Raw genomic sequence first — 11,466 nt, forward strand, 5'->3', positions numbered from 1 at the left:
AGCGGTCGAAGACTCGGTCGAGTGGCACACCGCTCCTACGTCAAGCGTTGTTTGTAAGGTGAGAACAGGGACACCTCCGCATTTTCCGTTACGTACAGTATGGGACTCACGACGCATTGTTTTCTTAGTCAAGTGTGTGAAGGCATAAAGATATATGCGACACCCTGCTTTGAGGCCCTTGCTTGTCTGTTGATCGCTATACACACTCAGCCACTTGGCATCTATGGAGGATGACGCGACGGCGTCGTATAGATTACGTGTATCGTGTTTTTGAGCTATTCGTGGTGGAGGACGCGATTTGCACTGCCACACGCACACGTCTTTTCTCAGGCCGCCCGCTAATTGGGCGCTGTGTCGGGTCGGAAACGGAAAAGGGGCGTTCTTGTAGCGACAACGGCTGCGTGGCCCTGGTCGCGTCTTCCGCTCGTCGAGGCGCCAGATTTCGTGCTTGCGAGAGCGGAAACTCAAAGGCTGACTTCCGCGGCGTCGCGTTGGCGTCTTCGCGCGACAGGCCGATGCAGCGAAGATGTGGGCTGGCGACTCCAGCTTCGTAAAGCGACGGAAGAGGTCGCTCGGAGTTGTGGAATGTCGTATTATACGACGTGCGCGCACTTATATATGTGGCAACATGAGAAACTAACGCAGAACAATAAACAAGCAGATCCTTTAGCTTTGCCAGTTCTGCTTGAGGCGCGCCGCAGTGGAGGACTCCGGAAAATTCGGCCACCTGAGGTGGCCTAAATCTAAGTACACGGGCCTCTAGTATTTTTCGCCTCCATCGAAAATGCAACCGCCGCGGCTGGGATTCGAACCCGCGTCCTTCGGGTCAACGGCCGAGCACCGTAACCACTGTACCACCGCGGCGGCTGTGCGCCGTATTTTGGCCATTGCCGTCCGGCACTATGTATACAACCATCATGGAATTGAACCGTGCACAGTGGTGACTGTCTAACAAATTAGGTCGTGATTGCTCGTGAAACGATTCCTGTTATGTGTTTACAAAACAGAGTACAACGGTTCTTAAAGGGACGCTAAAGAGCAAAACGATTTTTCTCATATTCGTAAAGTACTCTTTCACGATACCAAAAACACCACGCTTGCTGCGAGGAGACGCTTAGTAAGCGAGAAAACGCGCAAAAACAAAATGTGGGTGGCGACGCCACCTTGAAGTTTCCGCACCGTTCGCCGTGACGTCACATGTTTTGACGGCGCCTACTAGGTACTGAGTAGTTCCTAATCGGTAAAAATGAAGTACATTGTCCTCTGAGAGGGCCATAGACTTAACATACCAAGTTTGGGGTAATTTTGTTGAGCCAACGGCGCCAAAATACGATAAATACACTTTGAAATCCGTGACGTCACGTGGGGAGATTTCGGCGCGAAATTTAAAAATGAAACTTTGAACTTGCTTTTCTCCCCTATTAATAAAGATATGATGGCGAAATTAACGACATTAAAGTTCTCAGAGCACTATTTATCGATATAGCCCGATTCATTGTTTCTCTTTTGTGTCCCTTTAATGAAGCGGCAGTGTTTCTATCAAGGTCTTATACCGGCTGTGCCGTTGCTTCTTTTGCATCCATTTGTTCAGTTAGCGGTAGTCGGTGTTAGTAGTGGCAGAACGGTTACTTCATACCACTAACCTAGCCTAAGCGTTGAAATACTCTCACAAGCTTTCCATAGCGTATCAGCATATTACCTTTCCCGCTATCTCCTACGCGCGCAACCTACTCCATCTTTGGATAGTCGTGCAGTATAGACGCACGCAAGTGGGTGTTAGTAGAAGCCCTGTTACGATGGAGACGTAGTGCTGTGCAGAAGTTGCCTAGTGACATCTGTTCCGAAGTCCTGGCAAGCGGGAATGTTATGGCTATATATACGCCGCCATTATGCGTATTTCGAAATAGTATCTCGCCCACAGCGGCTGGGGGGCTCTGTCTGTTTGCCGCCCGACTGTGCTGGCCTTCTTCCTTTCCCGACATCTGCTTTCCTTTCCCGTGTGTATACCGAGGGTCCCGGTGCGTGCCGACCACTGTGTCAACACTGCGCAGAAGCGCCCTGTGTGTGTTGTAGCATGCGGCGTACGGAGCAGCCCTCCCGCAGCGCGCTTGCTCCGGCGCTCCCAGTGTTGCCAGCGCGCTCGTGTTTGCCCGTGTAATTCTCGGTGCGGGCAAACATCGCCCGCGGGCGGGCGGAATTTGCCGTGGGGTCGTACGTATGAACGTACGATGACGCTGGGAATCTTCTCAAGCCTGTGTAACGCCCGTCGTGCAGTGTGCAGGGATCTCTGTCCGATGCGTGGGGCGCGCGTACTACACGCACATACACCTTTGCGTGGTGGTTGCGGCAGCGGCTGAGCTATAGTTGCGTCATGGGCGAAAAAGAAGAAACCGAAGTGCGCGAGGTGTACTGTGCTTCGGGCGCTTGCTTGCTCGTTCCGAGCAAGAGAGGTTGACGTTCTCGCGATGTTCTTCTTTATCTTAATGTTTTTTTTTTTTTATTAAGGCGAAGTGAAAGCCTTAGATGCCTCGTCAAACGCGCGAAGAGTGGCCGTCAGCGTCAACACGAAATGATGCAAAAAGAGCATTATCATGTGATGACATCATTGCATATCAGGCACGTAGGCAGGGAAGGGGGGCAGCCCCCCCTCCCCCCGAAATTCATACAGCCTTCTATATTCCCGGGCAACTTTTTTCTTTTTGCCATGGAAAGACTTTCTTTCAAACAATTAGGCCTTGCCCCCCCTCCGCCAGAAAAATATCCTGGCTACATGCCTGTCACATGTCACATTGTCGATTGGTCAAAGGTCGTCCGATCGCGGAAGCACTACAAAACCACGTTTATAAGGTGCAGAGAGCTTGGAACCCACGGATCTCGAAGGCATTGCAATATCACGTTAGGTGCAGAACGCTTTCGAGGGGGGAGGGGGTCATGAATACACGCTCCTCCTCCCCCCGAAAGGGAGGGAGCGTAGGAAAGTGCGGTGGGACAAGAGCGCTTGTGTCATGCCGGAGGCAAATTTCACGTGAATCGCGTTCCGTCTTATGCGTCGTCTTGTTTTGGTTACCCTGCGTTGGCCACTGGCACGTTAGGCAAATGGGGCTGACCGGGACGTTGCTTTCACAATTGTGCGGAAGTATTCAGCGGGTGCAATCGAGCGTGCTTGAAAATTTGACCAGTTGTCTCAATTACGTACCATTGTGCAACGTGCTTTTGAGATTTTGCTACTGGTTATATTTTAACCATATAGAGGGAGACAGATAATAGTATAATAATTGTCGGGGTTTTTTGTTCCAAAAACCACGACACGATTTCGACCACCTGAAGACGTGCACCTAAATCTAAGTACGCGGACCTCTGGCATTTTGTCTTGGTCGAAATGCGGCCGGGATTCGATCCTGCGACCTTCGGGTCAGCAGTCGAGTGCCACATAGGCCACCGCGGTGGCCCGATTAAGGGAGGAAGGTGGGAAGCTTAACCTGGAAAAGGAGAAGGTAAGGAAGGAAATGATAGAAAAATGGGAGAAAGAGCAGAAAAAAAAAAAGTGAAGTCCTGACTAGTTGCTGGAGATGAATGAAATTAAGGGCAGTAGCTAATGGGAACGATGACAGAAGCGGGCAACGTTTATGACCACACGTATACGTGGAAGCGAGCAACAGTGCACGCAGTAGTAATTAAAGGCCCGTCCTCTGCGCAAAGAGCAAGGTAGCACGTTGGAAGTTAATTAACGTTCTGCGTGAGCTTGTTAGCCGGGACGGTTAGTTTCTCGATGCAGGAACGCTGTATAGACTTCGAGCGCTCGTTTTCGGTGCAGCTGCGCGGTCTAGACGCACGTAATCATCAATCGTAGTCGGAGTTGAAACATCAAGTCTCAAGATATGGAGGGTACGAATGCGAGCCCTACTAACCTGAACACGATTGGTTTGACCTGCCGTTTTAGTCGTGTTTCCGTGTTCCTTCTTAATTATGAACGAGTCTCCGTCATTTGCTTATATCATTTCCCCCCTCTTTCCTCTGATCTTAATTTTGCCCTCTTTGTTTCCTTCCTTCCGTCGGAGCATGCAGGCGTTGTGCCCTTGAAGGTGGCGGTTGTCAGCCTGCTCCCTCTCTGTTTCATTTGTATTCGTGTTTGTTTGTATGTACATACAAATACAAATGATATTCATTTCATAAGCCAGGAAAGGAGTGGTAAAAGTTCATGTTTGCCTTGCTTTGTAGTTAGGGGATGACCTATAGTTTCCTTCCGATCTGTCCAGCTTTTGTTAGAAGCTGTTGTGGCTTTCAGTTCCCAGGACTTCCCTTGCAACTTCGGACTGCGTTATAACTTCAGGCCGCGTCATTTCATGTCTTGCCCTCATTCGTCTCGCGTGTTTACTGGTACTAGCGGCGGCCTGTGGCTGGCACACATACCCAACTTTCACGAAAGTTCGCGTCCCTCATCTGACGGGTCTCGAGCTTGGTGGTTGTCGTCGCATCCGCGGCCGATGTTCTTGGCAGGCTGCCCGCGGAAATCTCTCGCGTGCACATAGCGAAGACCCTCGGCTCGCCCGCTCTCGTGTCGCCTTGTTTGCGCTGTCGGAGCTCGGTTCTCTCGAGGACGACGGAGGAAGGGGAGGTTTGGCTCGACGCGTCGTCGGCGCGCCGCCGCCGTCGTGACTAATCTAGCGGCTCGCCGCCGACGCCTCCGACGCCGGAGTCGTTCGTCGTCGGTGCCGCCGCCGTATATCGCGTCCTGTCACGCGCACGCGCTCTCTCGCGCCTTGTCGCGTGTCGCGTCAAAACGCGCGGCTGAGCGTCAGCCCTCGCGCGCGCGCTTGGAACGAGTGTTACGTAAAGTTTTTTTTTTTGCTTTGTTTCTTCCCAGCCTTCGGTGTTCGCGCGTCGCGCCGCGATCAAGCGAACGACATACTATAGCTCGCGGCTTATTTTTTCTTACTGTCGTGCTCCATATTTATTGTAAGCGAACACGTTGAGTAAAAGATGCTTCTTGATCAGTTTGTTATGGTGGCTTAGTTTGGTTTGCCCTTCGACTGTCCTATTTTATTTATGTACGGTTCTTTGTTGACTGTTTGGACGCGTAATGGAGGCGGAAGGGTGGTCTCCGCGGGATTACATGCACACTTCTCTATTTGTCGAATTTTGGTAAATAAGTCATGCTGACAGCACAGGCATGATTGATTAAATGGGGCGATAAAAAGATGTTGCTTCTGCTGCCCTAACAGGTATCACGGTTCAGTATCCGTGGGCTGAAGAAAGAGTGAATTGTAAAGATGGTAAAGGTGTAAGATAATGTTTTCAGACAGCCGCGCTTTTTTTTTTTTTACTTCTTTCTAATGGTTGCTCGTCGCTTCAGCTCATTGCACTTGACCGCCTTTGGGCTCTATGGAGCACTATCGACGTATACTTGTTGAGGACCCATAGGAAGTTAATGAAAAAAAAAATCTCCACTTGGCGCGCCCATCGGTATCGCGGCGCAGCACTACGCAGCTCGTTGCACATATATTTGAGTGCACGCGGTGCCCGAACGAAAAACTTGTCGGACGAGGACACCTGTCGAGCCAATCGTGACACCATGCACGACGAAGCTTATAAGCACGTCATGTTGTAGAGCTCAGGAGCCGAAGTTAGGTCAGGCCTCGCATACGCGGCGGCGCATATACGAGTTCCAGGTCGTATACTTGAACCAAGCGCTGACTACCGGTCGTCAGCGGCAGCTGTAAGCGCCTGTCAGAGGCAATAACGAAACGTTCCAGAGTCGCCGGATCGTGAGTTAATGCTGTAGCGCTATCTTCCTCGGTGTGTGTTTAGATTGACTGTATACGGAAAGAAGAAACGAAACACGCTCGTTCGGACGCGTGTCCCGACTCTTATTTCGCTTGTACGGCGTAAGCGCGCTCGCTAGTGTACACTAGCGCGCGCTGCGCGCGTTCCGCGGCGCATTTGCCATCAGCCATGCGTGGTATGCGCGTCCGGCGATGATTGAGTCTCGGCATCGCGCTGCACGGCTCGCCGACGCGCGCATATAGCGTGCCGGCCGGACGGTTGTTTGCATTTGAAGCGTCTGCCTGCCGTTGGACAGCAGCGGAGCGTTATATCCGCCTCCTCTCTTTGATTGCGCGCACGCGCGAACTTTGTTTTACCGCTTTTCTCTCGTGTTCTTCTCGGGAACGGTCCTCGGCGGCGTTCGTTGGCCAAGCGTCACGAAGAGCGCGGAATGCGAGCGCGCTCTCGGCCCGGTCTCTCGCCGCCGCCGCCGCCGCCGACCCTTTGACCTCGTCGTCGCCGTGCTGGAGCAAAAACTCGCGCAACTGCTCAGACGCGGATGGCCACCGGCCCCGTCTGCGACCCCCTTCCCCTTCCTCCTAATTCTTTCTCTCCTTTTTCTTTCTTTCATTTTTTGTTCGCCGCCTTGCTTTGCACAGGGAAGGACGCGTGCCTGGAATGCCGTAGCATAGACGGAGCCACTGTGCTGCGACGTAAAACGACCCTGCGCACGAAAGAGGAAGTTTGGCGAGTGTCCTTAGTTAACTTAAAGCTCGTTCCTGTCGTAGCGCTTTGCTTTTTCGTGCGATATTTGAAGCTATAGGTGGTCTAAAATGAATCCGAGTTTGGCTTATAACGTCATTCTTAAAGTCGTAGAACCAATTTCTAATAATAGTAATATCTGAGGTTTAACCTCCCAAGACCACGATATGATTATGGGGGACGCCGTAGTGGAAGGCTCCGGAAATTTCGACTACCTGGGGTTTTTAGACGTGCACCTAAAGCTAAGTACACGGGCCTCAAACATTTTCGCCTCAATCGAAAATGCAGCCTGAGTGGCCGGAATTCGATCCCGTGACCTTCGTAGAACCAATTTCTCGCAGCAGTATCTTTGTGAGTGCACAGTTTTGTCAAAACGTTTAGAGACCACTAGGTCTGAGAAGACTCAATTTCTCAGCAATTCGTGACTGTATTCGGTCGTACTGCACAGTACATGTTTGTTAGTGCACTTTACGACAAGCCGGTGATCTAACTTCAACGCCCCCTGCTGAAACAGCGAGAGTGTGCAGCTTTCTCTTGTGTCTCGTGGTCCCTAAACTTTTTACGCTGGCTGTACATGTGTCTCGCAGATAGCGACGTCAAAGAGAGGAAGAGAGAGACTTGGAAAGGCAAAGGGACGACAGGATAATTAACCAGTGGAGCTCTGCTCAAATTCGTGCGAAAGTGATCGGCTGGCTATGCAATATTTTTGTATACTATATATGCCGCTCGTTCGTTTGGTGTGCGGTGCCTCTGCAACGCGAAGTCGTGCACTTCCACGCGGGTTCTTAGCATGTATTGCATACGTAAGCAGCGGAACATGGATGACGAATGGTTCGCCCCACATATACCGGTCTGTTCAGTAATAATCTCTATCGCTGCTCGCGGGCAAACGATCACAGGCTGTTCTTCATCAGTTGCAAGCAGACAGGAGGTCCCCTCTATACGAAACAGATTAGTCAAAGGTGTACTTTTGATTTCATTGCCGCCCTGATACGTCTTTTAGTTTTTTCGAACAAGCTTTTGACCCTCACAGTGGCGTGCTCTCGTTCGTGCTTCGTGAATATTGACTCGTATAATTTTACACGTGTCGGTGGTACACGCGCTACGAAGTAGGTTCGTATGTCTTCGTATCCCATTAGACTCGCTTTCCCGGGAATTTCGCCTTCTCACTCTTTGTTATATTTGGCGCTGAGCGGGTGCCTTGAAGGGGCTTCAGAAGATAGTGTCATATTTCTCTCTCGTTCGAAAACCGCATCTGTTTGCCTTGATTGACGTCATGTTAGTCACTTTGCCCTCTGGCGGCGACATAAAAAAAGACAAAAAGAAGCTTATTCGTGGTGACATCACCGAAAGCACTGGCGTAGCTAGGGGACGGTTGGGACGGTTCCACCTCCACGCCCCTCCCCCCCAAAAAATTTCTGGATATATACGCTCATGCGTTCATGGATACAGTTATAGCGTTTCTCATGCACACGCAGCATTCGCAGTGACATTTCGTCATGCCGCAACTCTTCTGCATCTCGTTAACATGACTGATTCATTCACCGTACGATTTGCATTTAAGTACTCTAATATATTCATTACTTTCAATGATGTTACGCTGTGTGTCTTATTCCTACTTTAAACTCACTTTCCCTGGCACGCCGCTCACGAAGTATTTGTCCTAATTGACGTCATGGTTAGTCGCTTAGCCCTTTGGTGCTTTTGTACCCTAATACTGTAGCATTATAGGTCAGGCGTGTGCATTGGAGAGACGTTCGCCGGGCCTGATGGCAGCTCGCGCAGCGCCCTAATCACCGACATCACGACGCGCGCTTTCTCTCGCTTGCGGGCCAGCGGACAAGCAGGCGTATTTGCGCAGCAGTGGTCGGCGATCGCCCGCGGCGTATCGCCTCGGGTATATCTGCGTATGCGTGCTGCTTGACTGGTGTAGTCTAATGGGACGATTGGTTGTGTCACGCCAAGTGGGGCGGTCTTGAGGTTAACGGGGTTAAAGTGGCGGCGCCTGGCTGTCCGTTTTGGTCGCCTGGGTGGCGTGCTTGTTTGTCCAGGGGGCTTTCATGCGCCGGAAACGCTCGTTCCGAGTGGCCTTTTCAAGAAGAGAGATTACGTACGCAGGCGTTGGCATGGGCTCTACGCAGTGTAGACGCCGATGTAAGGGAACGTGAAGGAGGAAACCGTGTGCATAACACAGCCTGACTGACGAACATCATGCAAAAGATCAACTGCGTGCGCCTTCGCAGCAAAAACCTGAGTGAACGACTGCGCATTCTGTGTGTGTTTGATATTGTGCATGTGCTTGTACTCTGCTTCCTTCCTTTATCGTCTATCCTCTATGATTATGAATGATTTCTTCCAATTAGCCCAACTCGCAACTCTCTTGAGGTCGAGTTTTTTTGTAGTGGTTACGGCTAAATGTCATTGCGAATCTTGGATGTACATGCGAAACTTCGTTATAGTCGTATTGCCTTGCTGGCGTCTGCATATTGATAGCTTTCACGTGACGTCATGGACACAGATTCTTAACATACCGTTGCTTCAACATTGCGGCATTGATCTCGTGGGCAGCCTTCAACATTGCGGCATTGATCTCGTGGGCTGCCTACAGGCAGCCTTATCTCGTGGCGGTTGACCCGATTCATAGTGAGAACTACGCCGCGGGAACGTTATTGGCCTCTGTGCGTGAATGGCGAAATAACCTGCATGCAATGCACCGATAACTTTAACGTGACATCGCAAACTTCGCCTCCCACTATGTTTGTACTCCAACATGGCGTTTTCAATGACGTCAGTGCAAGCCATCTACAGTGAAACCTCGGTGATACGATCACGGCTCATACGAATTTCGGGGTGATACGAATTTTTCTTTGATCCCGGCCAAGGCTCATTGGCCTGCAATGCAATGGAGTACGGTTGTTTCGAACAGGTCGAACAGGTTTTCACCCCGCGACGTTTGATACGAACGTACGCTCCCGCGCAAGTACGAAGAGGCGCTGTCGCGGAAGACGCGCCAAGCACGTGCGGGCGCAGAAGCGCAAGCGCGGGCATGCGCCCCGCGCCGCCAATTGGTCAGAATGAGGGTCTAAGAAAAATATTTTTCTTACACAGTAATCAGAGTAAACCTACAGTGACGCGTCGTAGCCTCCGAGATTGTGTGCGTGAATCTTGAAGGCCCTAATGCGCCTCCGTGCGCCTTCGCGTTTAGATTACAAGCCATGTCCTCCATGCAAGCGATGTCCTCGTGCATCAGACACACTATAAAGGTGGACGAGGATCCAAAGACGACAAGGGCGCTCTCGGCGAAGGAGCTACGCCTTACAACGTCAACATGCAGCACGACTGTTGGGGAAGCACTTGTGCGGGCATGGCCGTAAATCTCTCGAAAAAGATCCCCAACGCCACCGCGATCAGAAAATAATAACGTAGAACCACGTTTGTGAAATGTTCTTAAGTCAATTTCGCCGCAGTACTCCGGTGTCATGCGAAAAGCATACTCAGATTTGGAAGGGGCTACTAGCTGTCGCGAGTCACAGCACACCTGGTGTAATAATTACACACGCGCACGGGCCGTATATATAAGAGTGCAGGTATAATTGCTGACGTCTAAAAACTTCACTGGCAATCATTCATAGCTGTTCGTGACTTTGCTACGGCCCTGAAAAAGGATAGATGAAAATGTCCGCCAACTTTCTTTTGTCGCATGCCAATTTTGCATACTTTCTGGTGATGCGAATTTCGGATGATACGAATATTTTTGGTGGTCCCGCGAGACTCGTATCACCGAGGTTTCGCTTACACCAAGCTTAGATAGCACCGAACAGCTGGAGCGCTGCAGGTGCTCTGGCCCCGCCGCGGTGGTCTAGTGGTTATGGCGCTCGACTGCTGACCCGCAGGTCGCGGGATCGAATCCCGGCCGCGGCGGCTGCGTTTTCGATGGAGGCGAAAATGTTTGAGGCCCGTGTACTTAGCTTTAGGTGCACGTTAAAGAACCCCAGGTGGTCGAAATTTCCGGAGCCCTCCACTACGGCGTCTCTCATAATCATATCGTGGTTTTGGGACGTTAAACCCCAGATATTATTATTATTATGCAGGTGCTCTGACGTCACCGGGCGAGATCAGGCAGCCCTTTAGTCAAAGCGATGTTTGTATGTGTCTGTATAAGCATGCAGGGGTGCGTGTGTTGGCCCCCCGCAGTCTGCATCGTACACATCCCACAGAGCGGCCGTGCGCAGCTGCCCGCACCGTATCAGTGCAATCGCGCGTTCACTTCGTCGTGCGGCGATCGCTCGTGTTGGCGCCGAAATCGCTTCGCTGCGGCGGCATGGAATCCGTCGTGTAATTGCGTGCAGCGTATCCCGTGCGAGAGCATACGTGCCTATGCGGCCAACCACGATGTATAGACACCGATGCGGAACGTTTAGATAGCGCAGCGTGGCCACTGTTTCAGTCATATAGTATATGTGTGCATCGCATTAAGAGGAGCGTGTTTGGTATAGCATGCGTGGGAACGATTACACGGTGACAATACTCGCGTGCTGCGTGAGAGAGAACTGCAGTTTTGTGTAGGAAAACCGCAGCATCGGCTGCCTGCGTATATACGTTCCCATTATGACTGTCGATGTGTGCACGTGGTGCACCTCGTGCTTTTCGAGATGAAGGCTTTTTGTTCGCAGCTTTTCAACAGTCGATCCTAGCGTACTCACGTAATGACGATCAGTCGAAATCTGTATGCGCGCGAATATATTTCCTGCTGTTCAAGCTTCCTACCGGGAATTCGCGACCTTCATTCACACGTGCTTAGCAGCTCAACAGAACGACGGTCATGGCGTTCGTATCCAGGCAAGAATGATGTCGCAACGTGAAAGGAGAAGTCACCTCGATAAAAGATCAGATTGCAGCATCAGAAACGACCGGTCGCCGACAAGCCGACGATCTACAAAG

This window comes from Rhipicephalus sanguineus, chromosome 6, assembly GCF_013339695.2.
Source record: "Rhipicephalus sanguineus isolate Rsan-2018 chromosome 6, BIME_Rsan_1.4, whole genome shotgun sequence".
Classification (NCBI taxonomy): Eukaryota; Metazoa; Arthropoda; class Arachnida; order Ixodida; family Ixodidae; genus Rhipicephalus; species Rhipicephalus sanguineus.